This window comes from Podarcis pityusensis (assembly GCF_964106645.2).
Source record: "Podarcis pityusensis genome assembly, chromosome: 4".
Classification (NCBI taxonomy): Eukaryota; Metazoa; Chordata; class Lepidosauria; order Squamata; family Lacertidae; genus Podarcis; species Podarcis pityusensis.
The window spans coordinates 40,167,637-40,188,143 of NC_138027.1; positions in this window are offsets into that span (position 1 = coordinate 40,167,637).

The following is a 20,507-nucleotide window of genomic DNA, read 5'->3' on the forward strand; positions in this document are numbered from 1 at the left end:
CTGTTCCTGTGAGTGCTGTTTATTGTGTACTATCATTAGATACCAGGTATGTCTGGAAAAAGAATGGATTCTGTGCTGATCTGTAACACAGATCCAACCCTACTTCAATCTGGGTAAAGGGTAGTGTGAACTGAGCTTTACACTCAGTTACACTAAACCAGATTCAGATATTTATTATTAATATTATTACAGTCATACCTCAGGTTACAGACGCTTCAGGTTGCACGTTTTCAGGTTGCGCACCGCGCTGAACCTGGAAGTACCAGAATGGGTTACTTCCAGGTTTCGGCACTCATGCATGTGCAGAAATGCTAAATTGCGCTTTGTGCGTGCGCAGAAGCACCGAATCATGACCCGCGTGTGTGCAGACGCGGTGCTGCGGGTTGCGAACACTGCGGGTTGCGAACATGCCTCCCGCACAATCACGTTTGCAACCCGAGCGTCCACTGTATTATTATTATTATTATTAATTTATTTATTTATTTCAATTTATATACCGCCCTTTATGGAAAGATCTCAGAGTAGTGTACAACATTAGAAACACATTATAAAACATCAGCAGTTTTCTTTCCCACACTTTTACCAGCCACAGATTATTTAATAGCCGTAGGCCTGGTTAAAGAAGAATGTTTTAGCCTGGCATCTGCTTGTGTGAATCCTGCATTCATACTAAGCACCCACATCATGTGATGTTATCTACATGGAGGAGAAGCTTTCACTAGCCTGAACTAATGATGGTGCCAGACAAGCGTCACTGGGGAGAGCATTCCACAACCAGGGAGCCACCACAGAAAGAGACCATTCTCTTGTTGCCACCCTCTGAACCTCTCTGAGAGAAGGGCCATAGGAGGAGGGCCTCAGATGACAAGTGCAGGGTCCTGGTCAGTTTGTACGGGGAGAGACGATTCTTAAGGTATTGAGGTCCTGAACCATGTGAGGCTTTATTGGTCAACACCAGCATATGAATGTCAGAGTTGTGCAATTCCTTTCCCTCAAAAAAATTGCTTGTGTGAATCCTGCATTCATACTAAGCACCCACATCACCTGATGTTATCTACATGGAGGAGGAGCTTTCACTGGCCTGAACTAAACTTGTCATTTAGTGACACCATTTGCACAGTCTTTCAAGAAGCTACCTACATCATTAAAGGTATATCACCAAACTTCAGGTTAGTATTATGTTAAGCAATGGAGGGACAGCTGTTCATAGGTTGTAAGCATGGTCTATGCATATTTCCTGGTTTCAGATACAATCCCTAGAATCTCCAGATAAGTAAGAGATGGGGTTCCTGTCCCTTAACACCTTTTAAATCTTTAAGCAAAAGCTAAACATCCTGCAAGTTTCACCTTGTTTACTACCTTTGCTCTATTGCATGGAAATATTCCTGAGTTGCAGAATTTATTCTTTCTCTGTTGATTTTTTTTTAATAAATTCACATCCACCTCTGGCTATAACATTAAAAAGTCATGAGAAAGAAGTTTCAGCTATTTATAGTCCAAGGCAAAAGTACATCGCATTGGTGTCAGAGTCTGGTGCATTCATCCAACGTTTCACATACCAAGCAAGATGGAATTAAAGTGATCAAGATCCAAAGGAGTTATTAAGGCTGCTGACATTCTCTGTTCCAAAGACTGCTTTTCACTTCAGTTCCATTTCCCAAAATTTAACTCCGCTTGAGATTGAGCTGAAAATACATGGAATTATTTCCATCTTAGTAAGTGTACAGTCACCCATTCTTACCGCAGCTGATTACTGAAAGTAGAGGAGCTGGTGGGTAACCTAAAAAGTAGAATCCACTCTTCTTCACACATTCACTCGGGGAAAGCACTGCTATAGTGTACAGTTACCTGACAGTTCCACATACTATAGATAGCCTATAGCTTGAACCAGCCTTGCCAAATGAATATCCCATCAGGTGGAGTCCTGCTGTAAACTATCTTCTCCACTTTGTTTTTTTTCCGGGGGGGAGGGACATTAATTTTTTAAAAAACAGGCTTGTTTGTGATGGACCATTGACCAGTGGCTTTGCTCACGCTACAGGCTATAAACAGGGCAGTGCAGGGAGGCTTGCATTATCCCACTACTGCAGCAGCAGCACACGGTGAATGTATGAACCAGGGCTGTGTTATCTATCTTTCTATATTTATATTCTACCCCATCATGAAATATTAGGACAGTTAGCAGCAGATTACGCTTCAGTCTGTCAGTATAAGCTATGTACTTTATCAGAAAATTAGAACAGCTGGGTGAAAGCAAATCTTAAAATCTCTCCCCCTGCCCCCCACTTTGTTCCACTGCAATACGTAAGGACATACTTACATGGCAGTTTTCTGTGCTGTGAATGCTGCACTGGAATGCTAATGCTAAAGTATTTATGTAAAGGTACCTTCCCCACGACTTGGAAATTAGGAAGCAGAAATAATACACACAGCACCCTAACAATGCAAAAGGATCCCTGCTGGAGCAAGCCAAAGTCCTACCTAGTCCAGCATCCTGCTGTCAGAGTTGTCCGCCAGATGCCTATGGGAAACCTGAAAGCAGAACCTGAGTGCAAAAGCTGTGTACTCCCAGCTGGAAAGCTGTTATCCCTAGAAACTGGTAATCAGAGGCCTTCTACCTCCAACAATGGAGGCAGGGCATAGCCATCATATCTATCCTTCATGGATTTATCTAATCTGATTTTAAAGCCATCCAGGTCTGTGGCCATCACTGCCTCTTTTGGGACCAAATTGCAGTTTATCTGTGTGAAGAAGTACTTTCTTTTGTCTGGTCTGAATCTTCCAAGGTTCAGTTTCATTGGGTGGTCCCAGCTTCAAGTATTATGAGTGATGAAGAAAACCCAGGGTGATCCCCATTAGTAGTGTAGACTGCACAAGCAAAAGAGGAGTGATGCTACCCATAGACCCATGCATCTCCATTAGTGCATCAAATTCAAACCACCTACCAAGTCACACAGCAAGCCATCTGAAATACTATTTTTGATGGCCATATGCATTGTGTCAAGAGCCCCTTTCTTCTCAGTGTCTGTGCCCATCTGAGTTGAACATGATCACCATCAACATACAGGATATGACACAACCTCTGGAGTATTCGTTCTGCCTAGCACCAGAATCTCGCAGATTAAAAAAGCACGGCTCATTAAACAGGTGGGGAGGAGTATATTGCCTTAGAAATATTACAGTCTGTCAGGACTGCCTCATCCCAGAACAGAAACTTATCTGTAAAACCTGCACACAATTACATTTTAATGATTTTTATCTTGGCTCATTAGGAGAGCAGTCACCACTGAGACTTTAAAAATAATCATGCAGATGGACCAGTGATACAGCTACAGCACATCTTTGGAAGAGAAAAGCATTTGCTGGCTGGAATAGAACTACAGACCCAGAACTGTTAACTGAAACAAGAAGAAAAATAGAAGGTTGTGTCAGGTCTGCTAGCCAGGCAGGCAGTCCTTTGCTGTTCAATCTACACTGAGCAACAAGCTGAGCCAGAATGAGGAACCAGGACCATAATTAGATGTTATCTCATTGGCTATTTAGGTCACCTGATTCTGCTGGGCTGAAGGCTCCAGCACTGAGTAATAGCCTCCCCCTTTGTTTTTAACATCTAAGTGTGAAATCCAGTGCTGCTGTTCTGCGCATGGAATGGCTTTTGATCCAGCAGAGGTATCCAATATCACTAAGTTAAAAGAAGACAATTTTTGCTCATTCCCCTTTCTTGTTGCAGCGCCCTGCACTCCCTTCCACGGATTCCCCCAACCATCTGGGACAGATTGGGGGAGTGTAAGGATGCAGCACTTTCCTTTCACTTATATTTATGGATACATCTAGTAGATCAAAAGCTGCACTGGAAGCAGAATGGCAGTGCTGTCGTTTTCCCCAAATATTTTTTGGTGGCAGTTGTAAATTATGCATCAACTTCTGAATGGATCTTAAAATTTCTAATGCATGATAAGTATATGAACAATTTTTTTATTTGTTCTATTTGTTTTATTTGTCTATTTAGGACATCTATATACTGCCCTTCATAATATATATCCCATACTAGTTGGAATGTATGGACATGCAGCTGCTTTCTGCACATACACACGCGACACACCAGAAAAGAAATCAGTTTGTTAAAGAGATGGATACATTTAATATGAAGGGAGCTCCATTTTGTTGCTCCTCTGGAAAATTAAAATCTACTTTTATTTCCCGGGCACTGTGCGAAAATATCCAACAAATGTCTATGTTCATTGAGCACAAAACACAGCAAGCTTGGCACACCTGTGCCTTACGGCGATAAAAGAGGATTTAAGGCCACAAGCATCCCTTCTTTTCAGCATGACACACAGGCACACCTATAGCTCGGTCTGGATTGCGCCCAATATGTCTGATTACTTACACCAGCTTGCATAGAATTTGTCAGTACATTATAATTTACAATTTCATAAGTAAATAAATTATTAATGGCATAATGTTCAACAGCTGTAAATAATTTACAGCCTGGAAATGGTGCAATAGGCATGCTCTTAGAGGAAAGCATAAACTACTGCAGTGTATCTTGAATACTTAATCAGAGTGTACTTAACAAATCAAAGTCCATTATTAAACTGTGCTTATGCATGTTATCCTTTAGCAATTGTGTTTTGGTTTGTAAAGGAAACTATGGCTTGACACATCAGATGCTTGTTCTTCATTTTGGGAACTCTTGTTTTGCACAAGGCTAGAATCCATATTCATTTTGTGCATAATGAAAACAACCCTTTTATAACTCATTTTAAGCAGACGAGGTGTTAAAGCATGACAGTTCAAATACCAAGCGTAGTTAAATAAGCCCTGCGTGATATCATTTTTTGCATAAACCTTGACACTTCAGTTAAATTGAGTTCATTCCATTTTAACTGAACTGATCGTTTTTGCATAAATTTTGATACAGATTTATGGAACTAAGCAACATGTGAAGCTAAACATGAAACTCAGCCTTAAGCTGTGCAAGACCACTGGTCAATTTAGCCCAGTCTGATCCAATATAATTCAAAAAATATTTCAGAATGCTACAACCTGAGATACTGTAAACTACAGCTACTGGGAACTGAACATGGAATTATGCATCGACTTGCATGCATAGTCTATGTTTAGTCACTGAGTTATGACCCCTCCATGAGCCAACACTGCACATCCATATGTGTGTCAAGTGTGAGCACACATTTCTATAACAATAGAAATGGTAGCATGAAAGAGCACATCATTTTTCAGATGATAAGGTTGAAATCTTCAACATCCCTCTTATTATTAAATAATAATAGTAGTAGTAATACCAATCCTAGACTGCAATGCTAACCCATTTACCTCAGAATAAGCCCCACTGAATTCAGTAGGACTTACTTCTGAATAGACAGATTGTTGTGTTAGTCTTCTAAGATCTCACAAGCCTCTTGGTTGTTTTTACTGCCTCGGACTGACATCGTGGTAATAAGAACCATAGCAGTCATGTGACATACTTCTACTTCACAAATGTTAAGCTGCCAGGAATTTTAATTAAGTCACCTATGTAGAGTTATAATGTGAATCACCCATTTGATGGGGGGGACAACCATACGGTTGGTTATATCTTTACAGTTCAATTTCATACATGTCTGCTAGGAAGTAAGCCTCGCTGACTTACTCCTAGGTAACTGTGTTTAGGATCACAGCCTTAGCAATCTTACATCCTCAAACGAGTTACTTCTGAAATTGAGAACAAAGAATTCTGCATGAAGGCACTCTGTGTATGTCTTCTGTAACAAGCTGAAGCCATTCTGAGAACAATGATTACTATTTCTGCCCACAGGCAGAGATCTCTGAAGTGTGAAGGTGAGGCAAATAAAGAAAGAGTACAACAATCTAGAAGTCCAGGATTCCATGAACAATCGTACTCTTTGTCCAGTGATTAAAATGTGAGGAGCTCCATACAATTGGGTGGATTTACTGGCTGACAATGAAATGAAACTCTGGGCATGGTGTTGCAATTTAAAAGGGGGCAGATGAAGAGCATTCTTCATTGAAGTCAGGAATTAGACTCGGTTATGATGAAGTCTTCAATCGGATCACGGGTGATATACATAAGAACTTCCAGCCTAAGAAACTGGTGCTGCTGGGGGAGTGCAAGCAGAGATATGAATTTACAGCAATAAAGGGACAACTGTCTGAGGACCCAAGTTGGGCAGAAGAGCTGGATGCAAGTTATTATACAAAAAAGAGAAATACACTTCTACTCGTTTTGCTACAGGTGGGATCAAATGCTTTAAGGCTGGACACACAGGCTGTGAAGAATTTGTGCAACGGCCATATTCATTGTCTGTTACATAAATTGGATGAAAGTGTAACTGCTTTCTTGGTAGGCAAACTTTTCTGTTTGTATTTTAATTTGTCTATAGCACATTTTATTTAGAAGGCCTGTTGAGTGTTGCTGCACTTAGGGTCTCCCCCCATCACCACTACCAACTACTACTACTAACAGAGCTCTGTTGGAAATAAAATAGAGTTAGGGCTCCATTTTCTTCATTCATTCATTTGTATGCTGCTTTTCCACACACAAAAGATTGTGCTCAAAGCAGCTTACAACGAAGAAATGGATGCATTTCAAACAAACACTACATAATAACAAAGCAAAACAATAACAAGGTCACAGTTTCATAGTAACATAGCCAAGCAACAATATGACATGCAGAAACTACATTTCAATACTATGAATATAACAAGCTTACTTAAACAACATGCAGCATCCATTGGCAAAAATAACAAGAGAGCTTCACAGTTTCTCTTTGGTCCTAGAAGCACTCCTTCCATGATGTTGCTCACAGTCCCTCTCCAGCAGCAGCTTCTTATAAGGCTTCTGGGGGTGGGGTAGCTGGAAAGCTCATTCCCATGATGCTGCTCATATTCATAGAATGTAGGCAGATCTAAATGCTCATGAGTCCATGCTTCCTTTGTAATGATAGTGCGCTTAAAGATAAGGATGAGTAAATTCCCTCAGTTCTAATTCAGACTGGGCCAGCAATTATGAGATGAAGCAGAGCATGCTAAGAAACTGTTTCTAAGAGTGCTACCTCGTTGCTCAAACCATGACATGCTAATCAAGCGTGTTCTAGATCTGAACAACCCAGCAAGTATTCAGAGGAGATTAAGAGATTTTTATCCCCATTGCTAGCTGGTCATCTCTTCCTGGTCATCTGCTGGGTCATTATATGCAACTTAATCTTCTCCCACCTTTGTGCCAGCAGAAAAGCAGTTCTGCTTGTGTGTGGCAAGACAAGTGATTTTGGCTGATTGCCCCTTACTTACTACAATCCTCGTGTAAAACCACCATTGGATTCAACCTCAGAGTCAAATGATAAGATCAGAAATGATCTTTAAATGAGGAGAAATGGTAAACTGAAAATTATTTAGGGTATTAAACTAGATATGTTGCTCAATGCCCATTTTGGCCAATGGCTATAGCAAAAACATCAACAAATGTACATGAAGGATGTTGATAACAGATTTTATGATGATTGTGCTGCATAATTTAATTCTGTTATGATCCTGTTGCTATGTACTTACTTTACAGTGATTTATTGTGACCTTTGGTCTTGTCAAATAAACCAACCCCTCATTCATTTGTTATCCATGCAAATTATTTCTCCTGTCCTTTTGTCATTCACAGAGTCATACGTTCTCAGTGATTACAGAGCTTCCTGCTAAATTTAGCAATGAGTCTAAGATTTATGCCACTGTTGTTCAATGACACTGAAAGGAAACAAAACACAAAGCTGAACAAATGTATAAATGTGCAAATATATATTCCATTATAATTACATTTACAGGACCGTATAGTTAAATGGGTACACACTCATTAAATGAGAAATAACATGCCTTTCGTTCTTCTTACGAAATTTACAACCTAAAATAGAAAAGCACAATTTGTCCATTTTCTGTTAATAATAATTTATTTGCTGCATGTGTCTTTCTGAGGCTCATGCAAGAGACTCTTGGCTGTACAAGTCCCTCTAGTGGTGTCCTGCATGAAACTGAAGATTGCAGTTTTGTTTCACACTCCTGAGTTCCATACTGTATAGGGAAGCTTTTTAAGGTTCAATGTTTTACAATAGTTTTATATATGCTGGAAGCTACCCAGAGTGGCTGGGGCAACCCAGTCAGATGGGCAGGGTACCTATTATTATTATTATCATTATTATTATTATTATTATTATTATTATTATTATTTCTTGAAAATCTTTTCAACTAAACATGAGCAAATATACATATTCATTACAAGTAATTATAATTCTGGGTACAAAATGTTATAACCTGAATAGTTTTTGTGAGCACACAATAGCATACATCAGTCAGAGTAAGAGACAATGTCTGAAATATTTCCTGCTGGAATGCCTGTCATATGAGTCTGTTCTATATGGAGGGGGGAAAGGTTCTAAATTTGATTAAGAACACTGTAACCAGTTTTGATCTCTCATGCTCCATAAGTGCATGGAGCACTTTCCCCCTCCATTGCCAAATATTACAAATCCCACCCACCCCATGGGAGGGACTTCACTGCAGTTATTTAAGACTTCCATCCCATTCTGTATCCAAATTGTAGCAGAGTGAGGATGGGGAACCTGATGCCTTCAAAATTTTGTAGGACTCCAAATTTTTGCAGCACCCTTGGCCATGCTGGCTTGGGTTAGTGGACATCTGGAGGTCTGCAGGCTCTCAACCCCTAAATTAAAGGTTAATAATAATAATAATAATAATAATAATAATTTATTGTTTATACCCCGCCCATCTGGTTGGGTTTCCCCAGCCACTCTGGGCAGCTTCTAACAAAATATTTTAAAAAAACATTAAAACATCAGGGAATAATGTGCACTGAAGTGGCCACTTTCAGTGTCTTAAACATAATGGCCACAAAATCTGTTGTATGGTGTTCCATCAAATATCATTTCCATGTATATCCTGGCATATATTTCAAGCTGGATGGGTGAGCCATTAAATGTGAAATGATTACTTGTATGTGCAAGAACCCTGATTCCCCTTATCCTGTACCTCTTACCCTGATCCATTGTTTTTCTGGCATCATTTTAAGACCCTAGAAGATAATACAATTTTCTTTTCTGCTGTAACTGTACTATACGTCCTCAAGGGTTGTTGATCCTGTAATTACGTTGGGTAAGACCTGCAAGTATCATCACATGAATTCATGCAGTTGAGTATTGGAAGGAAGGAATTATATCGCTCAAAATATCAATACCATTCTCATTTCTCTGAGAGAAAAAGGTAGCTGCCTGCAGTGAGACTCTGACTACAATGGTTTGATTAGCTTACAAATTATAACTGGTATATTTCTGCATGATTAGACTTTCTTTTTAAAAAGCAAAAACTAAAAAAGCCACTCAACTCACACTTGTTTCACAGGTAGATTTGTGGTCCTATTTGTGAATGCTGTAGATCAAACTGTTCCACAAAAAGGAGCAATATTCCGATCCCAATAAGAAGGCTTATTAGGCTGAAATGTAGCACTTACATGAGATGACTCACTGCTGTCTTCAAGATGAGTTCATCAAACATTTGCACGGTAGAAGCAAAAGTTTTAAACAGAAGGAAAATGAAAGGACAGATTTTCTCATGGGGTTTAGCTGTGGTTATGCGACAAAATTCAATCCATTCAGAAGAAACTGCTGAATGTATATCGCTACGTTGGTAGCATATTGGAAATGGAAAGGATTAGTATTTATTTTTAGCCAAATCTATCTCTATGGCTCAGGGCATGTAACAATACTTCTCTTATCTCAGCCTTTCTCTCCCCTGTCAAGCAGGTTATTAATTGCATTTTAGAGGTGAAAGGCTGACAATTAGAAAAAACATCGTGCCAGGACTATCCATTAAACACTGAGTAGCTGTGAACTGAATCCCAGTCCATATATTGTACTGTAGTGCAACCAGCTTTACCATATTAGTGCACTATGGCACAGCAGCCTGAAGTCATTTTGCTGCTTGCTCCATTTAAGTTGATGGTGTCCATCTCCTTGCATGATTTTTCAAAGCCTCCTGCACTATCAAAATTATCAGTAGCACACTTTGGGCATTAGCTTTCCCACATCTGTATGTACCTAAATGCACTTTAGCTATCAAAACTATATAGATGAAATTGTCATAATATTTTTGTATCATTCCATGCTTCATCAAGGCCCAATACAGTTTCTGTTATTATGCTTCAAAGATGTGTTGACTTCTCGAGTCTAATCTACCACTATTACAATCAACACAATCTTCTCTGATACTGCAGCTTTTCAAAAATTCACCAGAAATGGCAATTGTGGTTTTATTTTTGTTTATTTAAAAAGAATAGAGCAACGTGTGACCTTCCCTACATAAAAATACAAGATAAAAACCACAAAATACATAATAAAAATTAGAATAACACATCAATAAACCCCCCCCCCTCCCACAACACATTTAAAATGGCATCAAATATCAGTCAGCCAAAGGCCTGATTGAAGAGGAATATTTTTGCCTGGTGCCTAAAGGTGTTGTATCACGCAATTTCAATTTAGAAACAACAAATGGTGTTCTCTGAGCAATCTGAAGCCCATACAAATGTGGAAGCTGTTGTCCATGTGGCAACTCATAACTAAACAAGGCATCATTTACACAGCTTGGTGATTTGTTCTGTTGTCTGTTGAATTTAACCTTGATTATGGCTTTACACACATGTTGGCACATTCATTGGTTTTATCAACAGGTTCTAAGCAGTACCCTGACAGATATGGTGGCTAGCTGAAAAAGAGAACATCTTCTGCACTTTTAACCAATGCCAGCAGTTCTAGCTTGTGTGACAAGCTGCTCCTGCTGAAATGAAATCCTTTCTACTGCACAACTATTCAATACAATAAAATTGTCTAAATTAGTGGTTCCCAATTAACTAATTACTGATGACCCCCTATTTTTCAAAAGCCAAGCCATGGACCCCCTACTTTTGAATTTTTTTATTACTCTATGGTAGTTACTTCTGCAAAAACAAATTCATGGAATCTGAAATTTAATCTCCGTGGCAGATAACTTTTCAGTATTTGTAAATTTAATCATAGCTTTTATACAAGGTTAAATTAGGCAAAGATTACAAAGTTGGACATCATCTGGTTCTAATACTTTTGAGTAAGACATTTTGGCTGCAATCATATACACGCTTACCTGGGAGTAAGTCTCACTATGGGGCTTACTCTCAGTAAATATGTATAGGATTGCACTTGACATTTTACAAGAAACAGATGCACAAATGAATCTGATAATCAGTGGTAAATAATGTAATAAGCTATGCACTACCTCGTGGGGTATATAAATTCGTTTTGAATTTAGTATTGGAAATTATTTACTTAAATAGTTTAGGGGCAATAGAGTTTGGCTAGTCAATCTATTATAAGAGTTGTGAGAAAATAGGATAACACAAGCAGCAGTTCTAAGCACACTTACTAGGGAGTAAGCCCCAATGAAACAATATGACTTACTTCCAAGTATGGATGCATAGGATTGCAAGGTCAATCAGACATTTTTCATTAGCTTTATGTTTGGGAAAATTGCAAGATAAATTGCTGTATCATTGAACAAACCTTTTTTTTTTAACTTGTAAGTCACTTTGAGATTTAAAAGATTGTGGTGACAAATAAATATAATAAATTTAAAAAATAAAATTAACAGTGACAGATTTAAGTTGATTAGGCAGAATTTTTTTTCTTTTTTAATTATAGTGAAATTGTTATAGTAGCCAGTCCTATTGACTCCCCCAAAGTGAAGGCTATTGTTTAAATAAACGGTTTAATATTGGAATTAAATCCATTTTTTATACTGATAACTTATTTGGATGAAGAAGATAAAGGAGCTTGCAAAAAAAACCTTATGCATAATGTTTTGAGTAATTGTGAAAAATAGGAAAAATATATAAAATGTATTGGTCAAATTAGAAGAAAACTGGATTCCAATTACTGCATATTGCAATATTTACTGTGGAAATTTAAGATTGGGGGAAATGTTTTTCTATTCTTACCAATATAAGAGAAAATTCTTGCCTTTAAGGTGACTTCTACCACACCATCGTTCTTTCTTTCTGGCATTTAATCCTGATTTTCTTGAAATTTTAAACCCTGAATAAAATATTAAGCAACAATTCAAACTGCTTATTTGCCAGTCACTATTGCAATTCTGGAATAGTTTCATTAAACAATTTTGATGGAAATTCCAGAGTATGTTCATTTCCATTTTTACTCCAAGATTTTGTCCATTTTATTAGCAGTTACATTAAGGGATAAATGTTACATATGGTAAGCACTTTAAAAAATTTAATACCATATTTCTTAGGCAAAGGCCACAAATTCAAATTAGTTGAACTAATTTGTAATAATAATTATTACAAATTATTACAAATAAAAATTATTGCAAAATATTACTGGGTGACGAACCAATAGGAAAGAAGAGAATAGAGGCTTTAAAATAATGGTCAGTAAGATAGCTCAGTTTGAAGTAATACTAGTCAAAAAGTTAAGGAATTACAGAAGTTGTTTTCTTTATTAAAAAACCCAAAAGTAAGTTGTATTGTACTCAGTAGGATCTACTTCTTAAGAAATGTGGAGTGTGTTACACAGTCAGAGACTGTCACCAATCAAAAGTTACTATCATGAACACGGTGTGTGTTCCACAGTCAGAGGCTTCCCTATTTATGTCAGGACAGGCACACGCACAGACATTTTCCTGACATTAATATTAAGATTGCAGATTTAATTTGTTTTACATGATAGAGTATTCAGTCAAAATCTGAGTGAACAATCCGCTGGGAGATTCTCATGAATGCTCCCCACTGAAAGGAATGGAATCAATGCAAGAACACTGCACCATCGTATTTATTCCAGGGCAAGTCACTATATTTCACTTAACCTACAGCACAGGGCTGTTGTAAGAATAATCAAGGTAAGAACTGTGGAGCAAATTGGCATTAAGCTAAGTGAAATCTCTGGATGAGAAGTCAAAGCCAGATGGAGGTTCTGCAGGCTTTTCCTGTAGTTCCTCAGCTGTGTTATATAGTACATTATCCATGCTAAATGCTAGTGAATGGAATCAGCCATGCATTTAGCAAGTTGCTAGTTTAAATCCTTCTCCACATTGTTCAAATGCCCTCCAAACACTGCTGGGATTAGAAAGAGAGGCCACCAACTTAAATGCAGACTGCAAACAATCTGTAAGCAAGACCCTAGTGGTGACTCTCCAGGGTGTGATCTGAGGCAAATGGTGGCTGCAAAAGAGTCTGAAGGTCCCCAGTTTTATTTTTTTGCATTCTGAGATAAGGCAGTATCTTACGTGGACCTCTGGTAAAAATAACCATTCACCTTCTCTGCATTTATATTTTAAAATTACTGTTTAATTGCATGTGTCCTAAAGGGGGGGGAGAGGGGGGCATCAGCTGAGAAGGGATTATGATGAGATGCTCATGATCTAAGTATTTAATAGCAGCAACAGCAGTGACAGTAGTGTTACTGCTGCTCCTTGCTTTAAATTCCATATGGAGGAAGTCCTTAGCTCAGTGACAGAGTGATAATTTGCATGCAGAATGACTCTGGTTCATTCCTTGAAAATCTCCAGATGGGGCTGGGAAAGACTTCTGACTGAAATGATAGAAAACTGCTACCAATCAGTGGGGACAATACTAACTTTGAAGGACCAATGATGTGACTTTGTCCTTACACTTATTCCCCACTCTTATTTATCTTCTAAGCAGCCTACAGTATGTAAAACATTAGAGACGCTGAGGCTTAATGAAGTGGTGAAGTTAATTAATCCAAGTGTCATCATGGATTTATTTATTTATTTATTTATTTATTTATTTATTTTAATTGGGAATGTTTGTAGTAAAGTCTCTTTTTATGTTTTATGAGAATTTCCTGTCACAAAGGGAACGTGGAGTTCAAAGGAAGTGATGCTCTCAGCCATGTCTGTATCATAGATACTGTGAACAACTGGAGCACACCTGCCATTATATTTAAACTGATGCATTTAAAAGGAACACTGTCTCCATGTTTGTGTTGAAAATCTTTGGAAACATACATACTTTATTAACTAAATCAATGGTTACTTGATTACAACCCAGAACATGTATTGACAACAGAACTATCTCAGACCCTCCAAGTGTCATTATTTTCCAGGGACAGTCCCAGATTTAAAGAAGCTGTCCCGGTTTCTGATTTGATCCCAGAATGTCCCACTTTTCCTTCCCCATTTTCTTAGGAGATATATTGGAGGGTATGATAGGATGTCTCTCTTTTCATCGGAGGGTATGTGACCCCTGAGCCAAGGAAATTAGTAACTATACTATACAATGTTTTGAAGACCTCTGAGCCGTGTACAGGGATTTTTTTTAATGTTTAATGTTCTATTATGTTATTATATATGCTGGAAGCTGCCTAGAGTGGCTGGGGCAACCCAGTCAGATAGGTGGGGTATAAATAATAGAGTTGTTGTTGTTGTTGTTGTTATGGAATAGGACATCCCTATTTTCATTGGAGAAATGTAGGAGGGTATGCAATCCTATGCACACTTACCTGGGAGCAAGCTCCAGTGGAACTTACTTCTCAATAAATATGCATAGGATTGCACTGTGAAATATTTTCAAAATGCTTCCAGACAGAAAAAAAATGTAAATATGGACCAAGCCATGAATTATTCTATGCCACTAACTGCCAAATATTGTGCTGTGGATTACAGTCTACAATTCTAGTTGCCTCATCTTAAAAGCAGCTAAAAAAGGAAAGGAACAACCAAAATGCTCACGGGAGGGCAAAGAAGGAAAAGCTAAAGTGTTTTGACACTTTGTATGTAGAAGAATTTAGCAAAAACCTAATACAGCGTACGATAGAAGTTTCAGGACCTTGAGTGCTTATAATACCTCAAAAAGAAGCAAGTGCCAGGAGCCCTGAAATTGTCTCCAGCTGAGACAAAAAAAAAATCCCAGCATACTCCTAGATGCATTTTGGCGCCTGGTGAAGAGCTTTGTTTTTAATTGCCTAAGTTGTTTTATCTCCATGAGATTCTGACACTGCTCAGTTTAGATTCTGGATCCAGCTGTTTTCAGTATATAGAGTTTTTGTGTTTTTTAAATGTTTTCATTCTAGCATTGATTTTGTATTGCTAGTTGTCCAGGGAATTTAATAGGATGGTAGACTATACATTATTGTAATAAACAAATATAATAGAATATTTGCATAGCATAACATTTTGCCCGGGTCACAGGACACGGCTTGGTTTCCATTTGGGTGCTGTGGTTGCAGATGCTTGAGCATGAACAGTGGAATTTGTGTATAGTAAAAGCGAAAACGATTTTCAGCCAAGATCGGACATGTTCTCTGTGCAAGGGATTGCAATCATGCCCCACATTAGCATAGTGTCCTGTGGGATGAATCTCTTGCTTTTACTACAAACAATCTTAGCATAGTGCATAGAATCATACATGCCACATCATGCCAAACAGAAAGATAATACAGGCACAACAAAAGCCAGAGTTATTGTTCAAACAGAACATTCATCTGTGGTGACGATAACCGTGTCTGCTCTTGAGCCTGAAGCACTTTCTTCATTATGGATAAGGGCAAAGATATACGTCTCGGTAATAAGTCGAGTTGTTTGCATTTCTTGTTATTTGTACTGTGCTGTGGTTTACAACCTCGGTGTTTTCTCATTTTCATCTGCAAGGCACCTGTACTGAGATGAGACGTAGGCGAGAAAAAGAAAAAGAAACCTAAAAAACCCCAAACAATTAAAATCTTTAAGTAGATACCATATTAGGTCCTGACAGTCAATCAGTAGCCAAACGCTTTTATTTCAAAACCATGACATTTCCCCATTATTTCTTATAGTGAAGGTATTGTGAAATGAAGTAGAACATGTAGAAGTGGAATATATAGTAGCAATTTGCATTTGCTCTAAACTTACAGTGCTGTCATGGCAAGGGCTGGGATTTGTAATGAGATTTCTCTGATCGTGTCTGTATCTTAAAGCCCCATCCCATGTTTCCTCAGCGAGGCATCACACTATTAAGAAGGCTCATACCTGAGTAGAACTGGCAAATTTTACAACAGCAAAGGTGTTGATGGTGACATAGGGAGCCCTGAATAAATTCAGACAAGGGTGTTTCTTGGAGTGCCTCTCCCTCTATCAGCCAGCCAAGACTTGTTTGTTTGTTTGTTTGTTTGTTTGTTTGATTGATTGATTGATTGATTGATTGATTGAATTTATATACTGCCCTATACCTGGAGGTCTCAGGGCAGTTCACAGAATATACTATTAAGATTGGCAGAGTAGCTCCTGCTTGTGGTTCCACCAAGGGTTTTGTGTAGGAACCCAGAATAGGTCCTTCTCTGTGGTTGTGCTCTGTGAAACTCTTTTCCCTCAGAAGCACAGATGGCCACAACATTGATGGGGTTTCAGAACTTAGTGAAGATCAGCTTGTTTTCTCCAGCTTATATAGCCACAGTTAAACAGTTTTGAACCTTGAGTTTGTTAGGTATTATAGTCGTGATTGTGTGTGTATGATTTATTGCTGATTTTAAAAACTGTGTTCTTGTAATATTGTTTATTATTATTATTATAGTCATCACTGAAATAGTTTACAACACAAAACACAAAACGTCAATTCAGAAATTAATAGCTATGCAATATAAAAATCAAAACAGTTATATAAATGCAATTAGAATAAGAAATACATAATAAAATACAGATTCTCATAAGAGCAACAGCATAAAATGGGAAGGAGAAAATCAGCATCAGGGTTTCTAAAATACAAAAACAGCGCTCACAGAATTTTCTTTCTATCCAAAGGTAGGACATAATCCCTGCTCACCACAGAAAATGGCAGACTTCCAGCTCTCACCTGAGAACTTTCCTTTCCTCTCCCAGTGTCTCACCCTGGAAGATCTTCACTCAGGATCCTTCTACCATCTATCTGCAACTTTTATGTGGGTGCAGCCCTTGACTCCCAATGGCATCCCAGCCCTACAGTGTTCAATGGGGTTTCCTCCCAGATGAGGGTTTGTAGGACTGCAAGTGTGTGTGTGTGTGTGTGTGTGTGTGTGTGTGTGTGCAGTATACATGCACTCCCCCCCCAGAAAACATATCATATCTCCTGACTTTAGCACCGCTTAATCCAGAAAACATACAAGCATTCAGTTAATGAAAGATTATATTTACAAATAACTAAACCTTTGTGGCAACCTAACAAGCCAATGCCTTGTTAAAATTAGATTAAGATCCAGAATAGAACCAAATGAAAGGTCAATAACTTGTAGACATATCAGCTTTACAAACCCACCTAACACCATATTTAATTTATTTTTTTGTTTTTGTTACTCTCTAAAATTCTGTGTACGCTGATTAGACTATCCTCATTATCATCACACCCTGTAAGGTTGAGAATTAGCAATTTTTCTAGGGCCAGGTGTTGAACTTCAACTTATATAAAGATGAATTGCAGGAATGTATGAACAGGTGCTGAAGTTCAGATATGAAACTATAAAACTTAGCAGGTGTCTACTGGAATTAGAACCAATATCAAAGAAAATCAGATTGGTATACTCAAAAATGTTGGCAATTCACCTTCGCAGTACAGTTTAAAGTTCCATTAACAGAGAATGTATATACACATTTTTAAAATGGAGATAGTTGGTAGGAGAAAATAGTTTTGCATCCCTGGCATCAAACCAGAAATAATGTGTTGGCAGGACACAAAGGTAAACATCTGCTATTGCATTCTTTGCTATATCTACAGCACAAGTCAATAACAAAATTTGCAAAAAATTACTAGAAAAGAGCTGCTAGCCACTGACAGTGAGTAAATGTTGGAATTGTACCAGACTGTACTGTAAATTATATCAGAGCTCAAAATTTTAACTGCATTGTGTGATATAATTTCCCCATATTATTCTGTAAAAATATTTTGAATTTCTCCATATGATTTTGAATGTCATTGGATATAAGGCTGACTAACAAAATCACAATAAAATTAAAGATACCAGTGTTTAATTTGTTTTTTATACTATGTTTTTGAAAAGTGAAGTCTCAACAGCTGATAATATCAATTGAAAACCACATTTTTTCCAGCAGTATTTCCAACAAAGAAGAGCATATTTTATATAACTTTGTATCAGAAATCTATTTCATCTTTAACATCTCTTATTCTCTTTGATTGTGTACTGCTATGTGTTTTATTTCCTTCACATGCTTCAAACATTATACATGACCTTTCTGCTGAATGCTTTTTTTGATTCCTGATGAACTATTACTCACTTTGCTTCCTAAAACATGAACTCTGAAAATTACTAATATAATTGAACTCTTTGCATTTCAAGCCTATGCATGTCTACTCCAAATTAAGTCTCATGAGGTTCAGTGGGGCTTACTCCAAAGTAAGTGGGTACAGGATTGCAGTCTTAACAAATGAATAGCACATTTTGTGAGACTGTTAATTACAAAAGAGAGTGAACTATTGACAGGGCTTTGATTTTATTTTATGAAGGCTGAGCAGCTTGAGCTAAATAATCAGCCTTCTTCCCTTCTGCACCATTTTTGTAAATAATCAATCGCCTATCATTTGCTTGGTCTATGAAATACTGAATGGCACCCTTGTCTTAAAATCACTATACAAGACCACTTCAAGTGACTGGTGGAAGTAACTGTAGGGTTGGATTAAGATGCAGTAGAAGTGGGATAACGAATTGATCTATGAAATGAACAGTAGACCTAGACTGTAACTCTATACTGGGAAGTCAGTCTGAATAGATATGAACCATTTATCCCAAATTATGGCTGCAACCCTAAATTCTAATATAGGGTGACTTAGAATAATACATTTAGCAACAGGCAAAACATGAACTAAAACTATGATGACTTATTAAAATAAACCATCAGCTAACAATGGGTTGTTAGCTTTTTTAATCTTCTCTCAGTTAAATAGATTTTTTTACAACCACAACATACCATCTCTTTCAGAATCCTTTTTTAAAAAAATATATAAAATAAAATAAAACAATCTGTTTCTGTTGCATAAAACACACGCAATCTTTAACTAGCACAGTAAAGTTTGGATCACAGTGTCCTTTTAATACCTGGGAAAGTGTCAAACTTCCAAGTAATCTCACTGCACATTGCATCCTGAATAATGACTTACAAGACAACCACACAGAATTTTGATCTATGCAGTATGGCAGAGAATTAAAAAAGAGAGAGAGTGTGTCTTCCCTCCAGATCTAGACAAGGCGCCTACAGAAAACTGCAGACAAAGTATGCTTCACAGCTGCTTCCTTTGTAGTTTCTTGACTAATAAATGGTTTATAAGCATGCCATCAATGTGTGTTGGTTGGCAAATTTTTCATTGTCTATATTTCTATATGCTTTAAAAAGCAGGAGACAATCAATTAAATAATAGGACAGTTGGATACCTCCTCTCAGCTCTGAGGACAGTTAATTAACATCAAAAGAATATTTTTTAATAAACACACAAACACACTTTTGTGTGTGTCTGCCAAGAGCAGGTCTGTCTGATGAAAGCTTTCCCTTTGATTCTGCCCTAATGGAATAAATGATTTTACGGTATAAATTGTAGTTCTCTATAGAACTCCATGCTAAAATAATATTTAAACTGTTCAGGGAAGTTTTTTGTTATTGTTGGTAAACAGTGTGCCAAATTCTATTCTGATTCTGGAGATGTCAGATAGATAGATAGATAGATAGATAGATAGATAGATAGATAATGTGAAACATCCATACCTGATTTACATTTGTAATTGGAAAATCTGCATTCTGGTTTTTCTAATCACAAAAAATACTGAATGTGAGCCACTGCCTTCTATGGAGGTGATAATATAAATCCTTCTCCCCCACTAGCTATTACATTCTGAAGGTTTTTCAGGGTGAATATGATTTTTATAGGATGCGCATAAGGATTATAATTAACTCTAAGCTTAAAGAAAATTAGCCTAAAAGAATTAATGGAAATATAAATATTAGTAAGTTTCTCTAGAATCAATTTTTCAAACTATGATAAAGAACAATTAATAAGAAATTCACCAACAAAATATGCACCTAAGATGTACTGTTAGCTCTTTCCAGTGTTCTGTTGTGTGACTGTTTCCTGTGTCTTGAAGAGTTCAAGGTTATTTGGAGTTCAGCCTTTACTCGGCTTGGTAGTGGAAGCAATATTCTTTTTTCCCTGTGATTTCCCCCCTGTTATATTGTCAGTCACTTTTCCCACAGCCTATGACACAGCACGTGAATATAAATACATAAAAGGGTTGGGATGTTATCTGTGGTATTAAAAAAAATACATTTTTACATGTTTGTTTTTTAAAGTTCAGCTAAGTACAACTTACATAATATAGTCAACTTTCTCAGTGTGGTTCATGGGTCCACTTTTGTGGCAGACATAGTCACACTGGAAGTATGACTATGAATACTATGCTGATAGTATTTGT